The sequence below is a fragment of the Schistocerca nitens genome, chromosome 1, assembly GCF_023898315.1.
Source record: "Schistocerca nitens isolate TAMUIC-IGC-003100 chromosome 1, iqSchNite1.1, whole genome shotgun sequence".
NCBI lineage: Eukaryota > Metazoa > Arthropoda > Insecta > Orthoptera > Acrididae > Schistocerca > Schistocerca nitens.
The window spans coordinates 1159000936-1159015318 of record NC_064614.1 but is presented as its reverse complement, the minus strand read 5'-3'; positions in this window follow the sequence as shown (position 1 = coordinate 1159015318).

Below are 14383 nucleotides of genomic sequence, written 5' to 3'. Positions count from 1 at the left end.
CTTATATCCTCCTTTCAAGACACTGTCCATTCCATTCAACTGCTCTTCCAAGTCCTTTGCTGTCTCTGACAGAATTACTATGTCATCGGCGAACCTCAAAGTTTTTACTTCTTCTCCATGAATTTTAATACCTACTCCGAATTTTTCTTTTGTTTCCTTTGCTGCTTGCTCAATATACAGATTGAATAACATCGGGGAGAGGCTACAACCCTGTCTCACTCCTTTCCCAACCACTGCTTCCCTTTCATGCCCCTCGACTCTTACAACTGCCATCTGGTTTCTGTACAAATTGTAAATAGCCTTTCGCTCCCTGTATTTTACCCGTGCCACCTTCAGAATTTGAAAGAGAGTCTTCCAGTTAACATTGTCAAAAGCTTTCTCTAAGTCTACAAATGCTAGAAACGTAGGTTTGCCATTTCTTAATCTTTCTTCTAAGATAAGTAGTAAGCTTAGTATTGCCTCACGTGTTCCAACATTTCTACGGAATCCAAACTGATCTTCCCCGAGGTCCGCTTCTACCAGTTTTTCCATTCGTCTGTAAAGAATTCGCGTTAGTATTTTGCAACTGTGACTTATTAAACTGATAGTTCGGTAATTTTCACATCTGTCAACACCTGCTTTCTTTGGGATTGGAATTATTATATTCTTCTTGAAGTCTGAGGGTATTTCGCCTGTCTCATACATCTTGCTCACCAGATGGTAGAGTTTTGTCATGCCTGGCTCTCCCAAGGCCATCAGTAGTTCTAATGGAATGTTGTCTACTCCCGGGGTCTTCTTTCGACTCAGGTGTTTCAGTGCTCTGTCAAACTCTTCACGCAGTATCTTATCTCCCATTTCATCTTCATCTACATCCTCTTCCATTTCCATAAAATTGTCCTCAATTACAGCGCCCTTGTATAAACCCTCTATATACTCCTTCCACCTTTCTGCCTTCCCTTCTTTGCTTAGAACTGCGTTGCCATCTGAGCTCTTGATATTCATACAAGTGGTTCTCTTCTCTCCAAAGATCTCTTTAATTTTCTTGTAGGCAGTATCTATCTTACCCCCAGTGAGACAAGCCTCTACATCCTTACATTTGTCCTCTAGCCATCCCTGCTTAGCCATTTTGCACTTCCTGTCGATCTCATTTTTGAGATGTTTGTATTCCTTTTTGCCTGCTTCATTTACTGCATCTTTTTATATTTTCTCCTGCCATCAATTAAATTCAATATTTCTTCTGTTACCCAAGGATTTCTATTAGCCCTCGTCTTTTTACCTACTTGATCGTCTGCTGCCTTCACTACTTCATCCCTCAGACCTACCCATTCTTCTTCTACTGTATTTCTTTCCCCCATTCCTGTCAATTGTTCCCTTATGCTCTCCCTGAAACTCTCTACAACCTCTGGTTCTTTCAGTTTATCCAGGTCCCATCTCCTTAAATTCCCACCTTTTTGCAGTTTCTTCAGTTTTAATCTACAGTTTATAACCAATAGACTGTGGTCAGTGTCCACATCTGCCCCTGGAATTGTCTTACAATTTAAAACCTGGTTCCTAAATCTCTGTCTTACCATTATATAATCTATCTGATACCTTTTAGTATCTGCAGGATTCTTCCAGGTATACAACCTTCTTTCATGATTCTTGAACCAAGTGTTAGCTATGATTAAGTTGTGCTCTGTGCAAAATTCTACAAGGCGGCTTCCTCTTTCATTTCTTCCCCCCAATCCATATTCACCTACTACGTTTACTTCTCTCCCTTTTCCTACTGACGAATTCCAGTCACCCATGACTATTAAATTTTCGTCTCCCTTCACTACCTGAATAATTTCTTTTATCTCGTCATACATTTCATCAATTTCTTCATCATCTGCAGAGCTAGTTGGCATATAAGCTTGTACTACTGTAGTAGGCTTGGGCGTTGTGTCTATCTTGGCCACAATAATGCGTTCACTATGCTGTTTGTAGTGGCTAACCCGCACTCCTATTTTTTTATTCATTATTAAACCTACTCCTGCATTACCCCTATTTGATTTTGTATTTATAACCCTGTAATCACCTGACCAAAAGTCTTGTTCCTCCTGCCACCGAACTTCACTAATTCCCACTATATCTAACTTTAACCTATCCATTTCCCTTTTTAAATTTTCTAACCTACCTGCCCGATTAAGGGATCTGACATTCCACGCTCCGATCCGTGGAACGCCAGTTTTCTTTCTCCTGATAACGACGTCCTCTTGAGTAGTCCCCGCCCGGAGATCCGAATGGGGGACTATTTTACCTCCGGAATATTTTACCCAAGAGGTCACCATCATCATTTAATCATACAGTAAAGCTACATGCCCTCGGGAAAAATTACGGCTGTAGTTTCCCCTTGCTTTCAGCCGTTCGCAGTATCAGCACAGCAGGGCCGTTTTGGTTAATGTCACAAGGCCAGATCAGTCAATCATCCAGACTGTTGCCCCTGCAACTACTGAAAAGGCTGCTGCCCCTCTTCAGGAACCACACGTTTGTCTGGCCTCTCAACAGATACCCTTTCGTTGTGGTTGCACCTACGGTACGGCTATCTGTATCGCTGAGGCACGCAAGCCTCCCCACCAACGGCACGGTCCATGGTTCATGGGGGGCTTGGTAACATATCAATCATTATTGGCAAGCAGCTATAGCAAATTTTTAGGGTATAGCGCGGGAAGTTATTTCTTTCAGTGACCTGCAGCTCAGCGTTTTATTCAGTAATGAAAGCAGAGCAGAGTAGCGTTTACCATTGCGCAGGTAATAATAAACTCTAAGAACAAGAAGAACTTTTTCAGGAGGAATGAGGAAAGTTTACTCATTTGTAAATTTTCTATATAACTTAGAAGTTACATTTAGGAGAAATATGTACAGATTTACCGAGCGAGAGTTGGAAATTGTAACTTTTGATTGTTGATGAGAAAGTCTTTCAGTGTGGTACGTATAGCTACTCATTGCATTCATTTATATAAAATTTACAAGTTTTCAATTTCAGTTTACATTTACCAAACCTCTCACTATGAATAAAGCTGTATAGTTATTGCACTTCTGTGTCACGACACACTGGCGACGTTCTATTCAGCATTTAGAATACTTCATTCTCCGTTCCAGATGGTACATTAAGTCATCGTTTAGCGCCTTTAAGGAATATTTTATACACACAATGGCTCTTAGCACAGTCTTTTCACACAGTTACGACTAATGGTTATATACAGCCCCCAACGAAGGTGAAGTTACACAGAGGTCAAAGTTAACACACAGAGCAAACTTACACTAAAATGACAAGTAAGCTTACATGGTTCAGCCTGTTGTAGCCAGTGCTCACACACTGTCATCTTTGAATAACTTAGTGTAGACTCAAGTACCAGACCACTAGTTCCTCCGGGAATAGCGTGTCAAGATTCCTTTCTAACATGCCACAACTGCCTAAAACTACATTGCATGCAAGTGCGTCCATAAGGGGAGAGGGGCGGTGATGGTGAGGGGTAAGAGCGAATACGTGCCCTCCACTTCTGGAACCTGGCGTACACAGTTTACAATCGCTGTACAATTCTCATATAATTAGTTTCCTTTAATTTACGTCTATGGTCCCAAACGTTTTGTTAACAGATTACCGGTTTCGGTCTAATGACTATCATAAGATCTGTTTCATAAAAACAAAGTCCTAATGTACTGCAGCCATAGCGGCATCGTCAAATGTTAAATGCGATGTCGCGGCTTGTGAATTCTCATGTACTTGTACCAGTGATTTCCCATTAATCCACTAAACATCGTGTATAAAATTTTGTACATGTTGCATGACATGTCAGTAAACTGGCAAACTCGTTTATGTAAAAAACTGCAATTTAAGAGCCTTCCCCGGATAAATTTTTGTCGATGCCAATGGTTACATAACCTGACATATAAATCTGAAGAGGTAATTAGTGGCTTCTAATAATAGATTGTTTTAATAGTAGTAGGAGAAGTTCAGCACGTGCTAAAGGTTTCAGTGTTACAGTTTCTATTACGCAGTCTTCATTAGGTAACAAGACACGAGGTTCAGTTTTTAAAAGCAGTTAGTAAATAATTAAATATTCAGTTCCAGTCCTGCCGTTGGCGAAATTTTCAACACCGCAATTTGGCGAGCCACGATACGAGATGAAGCGGTGCACAATTAACTATTACCAACCTGAGTACCAGTGTACCGACACAAATGAAAAAAAACAACAACAATTTTTGACATCATTAAGGAACACAACCACCGTACATAAACGTTTTCAAAAATTTTGGTTTCAGTTTTCGGCCTATAAAACCATCCTCAGACCAAAGGGTCAGACGACGTGAAGAGTTAGTGCACAGAGCCGATGTGTAGTACCGACTTGTTCCTGTCACTAACTCCACAGAGTAAAAATTTATTGTGATGTGGACAGGTTTTCGTTAAAAACATCAAAAAACGGTCCATAGAGTGTCACCGGGTAAGGGTATAGGACTCTGTTGATGGTGATGTTCCTCTCCGATGGAAATAATAAACTTAGCTCTCGATGAAATTATTTGTAAGGAGCACACAGTGCTGTAAATTCAGTAAAATTTGAGGGTTTTTCGGGAAGCATGTTCAGATGCTGCGTGGCGAACGGAGGAGTGGGGATACTGGAGTGATTTCAGCGTAGCTGTTTTGTCCGGCTAATCTGGCAGTGACACGGAAATGTTATTGGACGTTGTTTGTGCTGTAACTGGAAACCAAAATGGTCACTATCACTGGAAAAAGAACTCCTCCCCTCCCCCTTCCCTGCCCGTAAATTATGTGTTTTATGAGTGCGAAAAACATGACAGCTTTAATCATTCATTGTGAACACTGTGCAGCACATGGAGGGAAAATTATGAAATATAATTCTGTGAGAAATTTTTTTCGTTTCTTTCAGGAAAGTGGAACGAAAGCCCGCGATAACCAACGAAGTGGACGACAATGTATTGCCACAAATGAATTGTTGCGAAAATTATTGAAAGAATCTGAAAATAATCATCGACTCACGAGCGCAGAATTTTTACTCAGGTCCCCTCAGATATCGCACACACTGTTGTGTGAATATGAAACTAAATAACATGGTAAACATAAATTTCGTAGAGAAAAAGAATAGAATGGCTGTCGCTTAAAGTTTTTAATGTGGTAATACTCAGAATGAAGTACTCGAATTAAAAAGGGTATAAGACATGGATGCCCTACTTTCAGCACTAGTATTCAGTCTGTACATTAAATACGCAATGACGAAAATAAAAAGAAAGGTTCAGGATTGGTATTAATATTGACAAGATTCGCTGATGAGATTGCTATTCACGTTGAAAGTTAAGTATAATTACCGTAAAATGGGGCGAATGGAAACAATGGGATGAATAAAAACGAAACTTTTAAAATAGTTCTAGGCCGTAATGGCGGAACAGACTTTTTTGTCTAAGTTGGTAATAAACGTATCTAACAACCAAATTTTGAATTGCAAAGTTGGCGACACTGTCAGTTGACGTTTGGTTCACTCTAAGACAGACATCGTATATGGTGCTGAATTTGGTCACTCTGACTTTGTAAGTACCAATGTAAACTGTATCGTTTTAATTTAAGTACATGCAAGCAAATTTTCAGTCCCGTTTCATCGAGCAGTACTACAGTTTTAAAGTATGCTTTCATCTGTCTTGTGCTTTGACTGATTGAAATTGTAGAATTGTGATTGCAGAATTTGTGGAGTGTATAGAAACGGTGTGCGTTAGTGTTTCTTCACAAGAAGACAAGGAATTTGGCGGTAATGAAGAACCTCTTGGCGCTGTATTAAAGTATATGGGAAAAATAATCAATAATTTGGATTGTATGCATGTTAAATTTGTTATTTAGAAGCCAAAAGAAAAAAAGAAAAAATAACCAGTCATTTAGAGTCCATGCATGTAAACTTTGTTATGTTGTTGCTGTTTTAAAACGAAGGAAGATGAAACATGTTTATTTCAACAGATGAGGAGTCATTTCTTAGTCAAAGAGATGTTGTTCGATAGGTCTTCATTTCGTTTGTGTCATCGACTTAATGTATTAATATAATTTAATTTTACAATAAAGTAAATAGAGATACATTAACTTTTCTTTGAAACTAGAATAAAAACCGTAATACATGTAATACATTTAGTTTACGTATTGAATAAAACTATTTTAAGCAGCCACATTTTGTTTCTTATTCTCCCCACTCCAAATCGGACTTAGACATATCCGTATTCACTCCCGTGATTAATAAATACAAAACGTAAGGTTAACACTGCAGCTTTATTCAGCCCTCTCTGTAGTTCTCATCTTTTATGTTATAAGGGCATGAGATAGGTCCCAAATCTAACTATAAGTTTAATGTTAATCATAAAAAATGTAACATAATTTAACTTTAATTTTCATATTTCTTTACAAAATTGTTAATTTTTTTCTTTTAAAGTTAAAGCTTCTTCTATTCACTTCGTTTTACGATACATGGCCGGTTGAATGAAACGAACTGTCTGATGGAACATGCTATTGATTCAAAGTAAACTCAAGGAAGGCGATAGAAATGAGGAGCAGGATAGATGAGAATAACGATTAAAGTAACATCAAAATTGGTGAGGACGAAGTACACGAAGTGAAGAAATTTTGGTACCTTGAAAGCAAAGAAATACGTGCAAGCAAGAAGTACATAGAAAGCAGAATAGTGCATGCAGAGAGGGTAGTCTGCTTGTAAGAAACATGCGCTTTGGTGTGAGAAAGAAATTTCAAAGATCCTTCTTTTGGAGTACAGCATTGTATGATAGTGAATCATGGACTCAGGTACTATAGGAAAGCTACAAAATAAGACGACTGAAGTGTTTGTGAGATATGGTTCAACAGAAGATAGATTACCAATGACGCGTTTTTCTGTAGAGTCGAGGGAGAAAGAAAAGTACGGAAAACTGTGAGGAAGAAGGAACAGGAAATTGGGTTCGTGTTGAGAAATAATGGAATAACTTCAATTGTAGTAGCAGCGGTTCTAGACAATACTGGTGTTTTTCTAACTTTATGTCAAGACAGAGACAGAAATACATCCAACTATTGAAGAGATAGGGAGTTAATGCTATTTTAATATGAAGAGGTTGGCAAGGAGAGAAATTCGCAGCTGGTCGCATCAAACCAGTCAAAGAACTGACAAGATAATAAAATTATGCATAAGAAGACAAATTCTCGGACACATTGTAACAGGGAGTGAATAACAGGTTCCTTATGAAGAAAAAAAAATGAAGGTAGTGGGACCACACTATCTCACTATGAAAATCTTTAAGAGGCAGTCTAACATTTCCTGCTCGAAAAATGATATTAACAGTGAAACTTCCTGGCAGATTAAGACTGTGTGACGGTAGACTCTGGTAGAGCACTTGCCCGTGAAAGGCAAAGATCCCGAGTTCGAGTCTCGGTCCGGCACACAGTTTTAATCAGCCAAGAAGTTTCATATCATCTCATTCTGATATCAACAGTGAGCAAATCAGGGGATATTCTTTTTTAATTGTATGGAAAGAGGCCTACACGATAGACACCATAAAGAAACTAGAAGAGCCATCGAGAACAAGCGTGGGATGTTGAGTTGTGGCAAGCGTTTGCATGCACGATAACGCTACGTCACTCGCTACTACATTCACATAAATGTTGCTTTACAGTTTCAACTGGAAGTTGTCTGATCATCCTCCGTACAGTTTTAGACTGCCTCTCAGTGATTTTACCTCCTGTTTCCGAAGATAAAAAATGGTGAGTCGGAGTACAATGATAGTCGTACTAAGCGAACACACGAGTGGAGCAGCCTTCAACTGCGATATTAAAGATTTTTGACGATGTTTAAAAATTTCTCGTTATGCTTTTTTAACAAATAAAGACACTGACTAACATATAACTCTCTGGCATTCATCTTGGTGTAATATACCGACACGTAAGTGTGTTCTAGTGCTAGGCAATGTATTATTTCAGTGGAGGTACACTTATTGTTGTTCAGAAGAAGTCGATTGTGCAAATGTCTTATTTAATAATTAAAAACACAACGGATCACAATCTAAATGAAATTCTGTAGTCCCAAACTGAAAAACTGAAGAACGCGAAACTTAAATGAATTTTCATTAAAGGCTAGTAGGGTTCATGCAAAACAGAAATGCAGAGCGCTGAACAGGGATGAACATAACGGCTAAGGTCATAAGAGTCTGAAAATGACGACGAATTAAAGGAGAGCATGGCTGAACTCACACGTGGCACAATTATACGACGAACGTATCGAGCAAATCGTTCCTCATTTTAATAAACAGATTCGCGCTGGCGTGTACTACTGGAGGCTGACACTAGATATATCGGGCTTTGTTTACCCATCAGTTATGCTACCAGCTATATACTACCGTATTACGTATATGTAGGGGAATTCGCGGCAGAACGGCATAGCGGACGCAATGGAGACTGCTGCAATCTGTTGTAGTAAGATGTATCGTGCGTCTAAAACTAGTTCCGACTTCTGACGTTTGGCTAACAGGAGGCAACGGGACGCTGTTGCCGGGGTAACACCAATGGCGAGCCGGTTTTCCCTACCACGCCGCCAGCATTTCGGTTGGTAAACTGCCCCTGTTGCCATGCCGTGGATAAACAAATGGTTCAAATGGCTCTGAGCACTATGCGACTTAACTTCTGAGGTCATCAGTCGCCTAGAACTTAGAACTAATTAAACCTACCTAACCTACGGACATCACACACATCCATGCCCGAGGCAGGATTCGAACCTGCGACCGTAGCGGTCGCTCGGTTCCAGACTGTAGCGCCTAGAAGCGCTCGGCCACTCCGGCCGGCGTGGATAAACAGAAGCATATGCTGTCGCGCATTAGATGCGTACATGTTCGTCAGCCCTCTTTGTAAAGTAGTAGTAAGCAAGTATTGTGAAAAAGTGTTTTGTGTTGGCGCTGCATTAATAAGCACGTCTGAACACGAGATACACAGTACAAACTGTCGTCCAAGAACGCGTTTACCGGATGCGAAGCTAAAGTTCTGCTGCAAAATATTCCTTCTAATTCCATAACCGTAATGGACAATGCACCATACCACTCTGCTGTTATGTATAAAACTACAACAGTGCACTGGAGGAAAGCGGATATTTTGCTCTGGGTGCAAACAAACATTCTGTTGGATAAGGTAGAACCTAGCATGTATAAAGTGTAGTAGCACTTGTAGTGCTGTAAAAGTCTAAAGCTCCAGGCTACCACGTCGACAAACTGGCCGCCGCTAAAGGCCATAATTTAAATCAGGTTTCCTCCGTATCGCGCACATTAATATCAGACTGGGAATATGTGTGTGGTGTCACCGCCAGACACCACACTTGCTAGGTGGTAGCTTAAATCGGCCGCGGTCCATTAGTACATGTCGGACCCGCGTGTCGCCACTGTCAGGATTGCAGATCGAGCGCCACCACACGGCAGGTCTCGAGAGACATACTAGCACTGGCCCCAGTTGTACGACGACATTGCTAGCGACTACACGTACGAAGCCTTTCTCTCATTTGCCGAGAGACAGTTAGAATAGGCTTCAGCTAAGTCCATGGCTACGACCTAGCAAGGCGCCATTTGTACCATTGCATGTATCTCAAGATAGTCTCTCACTTGAATCATCAAGAATGCTGTATACTGAAGGACGATATAAAAGTTAAGTGTTCTAGTAGCTACGTTCTTTTCTTCATCACATTCATTACGAATCCTGTTTCAGACCTCACTCCATCCTTCGTGAGTTAGCGCGTGCATCTTGGCCGCCTCTTTCAATTAGTGTACGTAGTGTTGGCAAGTCTGCCGACACTACAATGTGGACCTAGGTCAAAAGTAACGTTCGATAAACACTTCGAAGTCTACGCTCAGTGAGGCTGAAATGCTGACAGTAGAAGCCATTGCAAATGCTACACAATAGGGCAGGTCTAGAGTGGTCCGCCGTACCAAGAAGACAGCTGAAGAGACATGGATTCATGAAGGACTATACCCGGTTTTGACCAGTACGTAACTTCTCTTGATTGCATGTTAACAGATGCTTCTTTCGCCAAAACACAGCAGAGTTACCAGATAAAAATCTCACTAACATTCCAATGCTGTTGAAATTGCGACAAAATACTGAAACACTGTATTATTAAAAAAAATTTCTTTTTAAAATTCAGTCTTGATCGCACCACGTACGCTACAAGAAAATCATAGGACCCACTTGTATCTATGGCAGAAATGTACCTTAGAAGAGTACGTAAATATTTATACCACAATCTTAAACTTCCAACTAGAAACATTACGAAATATGACTCCATTTTTAATAAATTAGTTTCACGACATTTTAAAAAGTGTATGGCAAATAAAGTTAATATAAGACAGACTGAATCTAGCGTACTTGCAGTCGAGTCACAACACATATTTTGATATGACACCGCAATGTCGAAGACCTTCACAAGATCGTTGACTTTGAAACCATTGTGGTAGTACCACCTTAGCCCATAGAGTGGAAAACTGAGTATACATCGTCTGTACAGTTATTTTAAAGCATTTAATTGATATTTTATACAATATTTAACTAGTTCCATGGTTGTAAAGAGATATTTTATACATAACTATTTTTATGTTATCATTTTACTTTATTTCTTTTCTTTTTTTTTACGTTTTGACTATTATGTGCACCCGTTTTACACTGATTTGTTGACGTGAGGTGGAGGGAGAAGAGATAGGAGGAGCATCTTCGTACTTAAGCGTATGCCCGTCACTTGCTGGCACCAGTTGACATTCACGGCAGCTGAGAAGAGTGCTCCACCTACCATCTTCGAAGGATGCCATGGGTATAACAAGTCTTATTATATTTTATCCTTATAAGCATTTTGTTATATTTTATTGTCAATCTAGTAAGGTTTCTATTAGTTTCTAAATTAAATTACAGGTCTGATGATGGTCGTGTGATATGACCGAAACCGGTCAAAAAAAAAAAATAAAACCCTATGTTCTTGTAGCATACATGGTGCGATCAAGACTGAATTTTAAAAAGAAATTTTTTTTTAATTTTTTGATCGCTGTTCCAAAAATGTTTATTAAAACTGTAATATTAAACTAGTAGCTAAGGGCAAAAAAGGTCAGTTTTTCAGGAAAACATCCATTCAAGAGAATAAAAGAAACGTGTAAATTCAGTTGTATTGTCGCAATACCAACAGCAATTCTGATTAGCTATCGGTGGTCCTTAAAAATTACATTATTTCACTGAAAATTGCGATAGACAAGGACTTTTCATACGTTAAGCATATGTAAAAATATTTACTTCTTTGTGTGCTACCATATGCCAACATTTTGTTTCAATACCTCACACCATTTACGAGACACGAAGGACTTACAAATATTTAATTTTGACTTTTGTGATGGCTCGTGATTTTGTGATTAAGTGGTTTACATATATTCCATTTTCTTGAGATACCGACATCCTTCGACGTTTAAAGAATAATTAAATACGTTACCTGCATTTTATACACACCAACATATGACCTTACATGCATCAAACGCCAATTCATAGCGACCCCTATTTTTACTGCAAACTTTAAAAGTGTCAGAAGCTGCAACTAATTTTAAATACACTATAACTATGTCTCTGAGCGGACGGGTAGTTGTGAGAGCCACTTTGACTTCTTTTTGAGTACGACTTGTGCCTGACGCTTGCCGTCCACGTTTCCGGTGTGTCTTAATAACTTCTGGTGAACTTAAATGCAAGATAAGCGATTAATTGTTAATCACACGCTCTTAAATGACACGTAATCCCCAAGTACGTGCCATTTGATATACACCAGTTACGTAACACGTTTAAATGGGTCAGTTGTTACGTCCCTCAAAAGTTGTTAACCTGTGATATGCTCTTGAGCGTATCACAGAATAGGGTACTCTCTCCTTCTGCCCAATCAATTTTTAATACAAGTAGATTTCAAACTACAGGTTTTTTCCCTTCCCCTTCCGGATGGTCGTATATTATTAGTAAGACTGACAGGCAGAGATAGGATATTGAATCAATGGAAATGGCAGTATCTGTCGTTTTATCTTTTCATATGGACATTTTCAAAGCATCTGAGGATTTTAACATACCCAAATCAACGTTGGAAAGAGAAATCCAAACAACAGGGTTGACAAATGTGATGGGAAATTTAAAAGCGTGTTCACTGCAGAAAAAGAAGATCTTGTAGCATGCCTAAAGTCAATGGAGCGCAAAATCTTTAGTCCGACGACGAAAAATCTCATTGTCAGATGATTAGACGATCAGCGAGCACAAAGAAATAGCTTACCACACAGATTTGACAAAGAAAGTTGTCCAGTAGGAATGGATTGGGCATACTACAATCTCTATTTGTGTATTAAGCATTAAAAATGATGGTACTTATTCGAAACGACAATGCAATATTGTTCCATCATCTTTCGGGCATGCACTCGGGACAGCGACAATTCTTCTTGCGATATTTCGGCTAGAAACCTCCCAGCCATCTTCAAGGCGAGTCGGAGACTGAGTTCATAGCGTTTGCGCGTGCCTATTTATACGGAGAGTCACGTGATACAAAGCTGCTAAGGATGGAAAGCGCATGCGTCAAAGATATCAAAGTCGCCACTACGGCGCTAGTCATAGATAAGATGTATATAGCAAAGATAAACATATAAGCGCAGAGTGCAAACAAAAAGAAGAGAAAGCCCTCAACTCAGCAGTATTAAAACCGACGGTCTTCTGAAGATACGTGGATGACACCTTCATAGTGTGGCCCCACGGTAAGGATAAACTGATAGAGTTTTTGGAACATCTCAATTCCATTCACGGAAACATCAAGTTCACTATGGAGTGAGAGAAGAATGGCTGTTTACCGTTTCTGGATGTACTGGTTCGCCGGAAAGAAGATGGATCCCTAGGTCACTGCGTATACTGTAAGCCCACACACACAATCCTGTATTTGCAGGCGTCTAGCTGCCACCATCCGTCGCAAATTATGAGTGTTCTGAAAACTTTGGTCCACAGGGCTCATGTAGTGTCTGATGTTGACAGCCTGCAGGATGAGCTTGTACACCTGGAGGCAGTTTTTAGGAGAAATGGCTATTCGCAACAGCAGATTAAGAAAGCCCTGCAAATAAACACTGCAGAAAAATCACAGGAAAAGGATGAGGAAGTGGAAAGGGAAGTGAAATCTACAGCCTTTCTCCCATACGTGGGTAATGTTCCTTCTAAAATCGCTAGAATCTTGAAGAAACATAAAGTGGATGTGATATTCCGCCCACCAGCTAAGACTGCAGCCTTGTTGGGATCCGTTAAGGATGATCTGCTCTTGCGAAAGGCGGGAGTTTATGAAATCCCTTGTGAGTGTGGCAAACGTTACATAGGGCAAACCACGCGCACTGTACAGGAACGATGCGTCGAACACCAGCGGTACACACGTCTTCCTCAGTCCAACAAATCAGCAGTTGCCGAACATTGCATTTCTACTGGCCATGCCATGGATTATAAAGATGTTAAGATTTTAACTACTGCTTCATCTTTCTGGGACTCACTTGATAGCCCGCATCTCGTGGTCGTGCGGTAGCGTTCTCGCTTCCCACGCCCGGGTTCCCGGGTTCGATTCCCGGCGGGGTCAGGGATTTTCTCTGCCTCGTGATGGCTGGGTGTTGTGTGCTGTCCTTAGGTTAGTTAGGTTTAAGTAGTTCTAAGTTCTAGGGGACTGATGACCATAGATGTTAAGTCCCATAGTGCTCAGAGCCATTTGAACCATTTTTTGACTCCCTTGTTAAGGAAGCTGTAGAAATACAACTAGCCGACAACCTGCTAAACCGTGACGAAGGATTTCATCTTGACAATGCTTGGGAACCGCTTATATCACACCTTCGTTCGGAAAGAATTTCTGCATCTTCACTTCCGACAGATGTTACCACTTTTAAAGATTAATTATTTATTTACAAGCACGGTGGATTCGCAGCAGCACTATTTTGTTTGCACTCTGCGCTTATATGTTTATCTTTGCTATATACATGTTATCTATGACTAGCGCAGTAGTGGTGACTTTGATATCTTTGATGCATGCGCTTTCCATCCTTAGCAGCTTTGTATCACGTGACTCTCCGTATAAATAGGCACGCGCAAACGCTATGAACTCAGTCTCCGACTCGCCTTGAAGATTACTGGGAGGTTTCTAGCCGAAATATCGCAAAAAGAATTGTCGCTGTCCCGAGTGCACGCCCGAAAGATGATGGAACATTATGTCCGCGGGGATAACTTCAAGAATGACAATGCAGTAGTTTCATATTCTTAAAGACTTTCTTAATTTAAAGTGTTCATTAAACAACTTGACGTATGACTTTTAGATGGTATTACTAGTAATTTCAATGTTTATGAAATAATTAAAGAGGT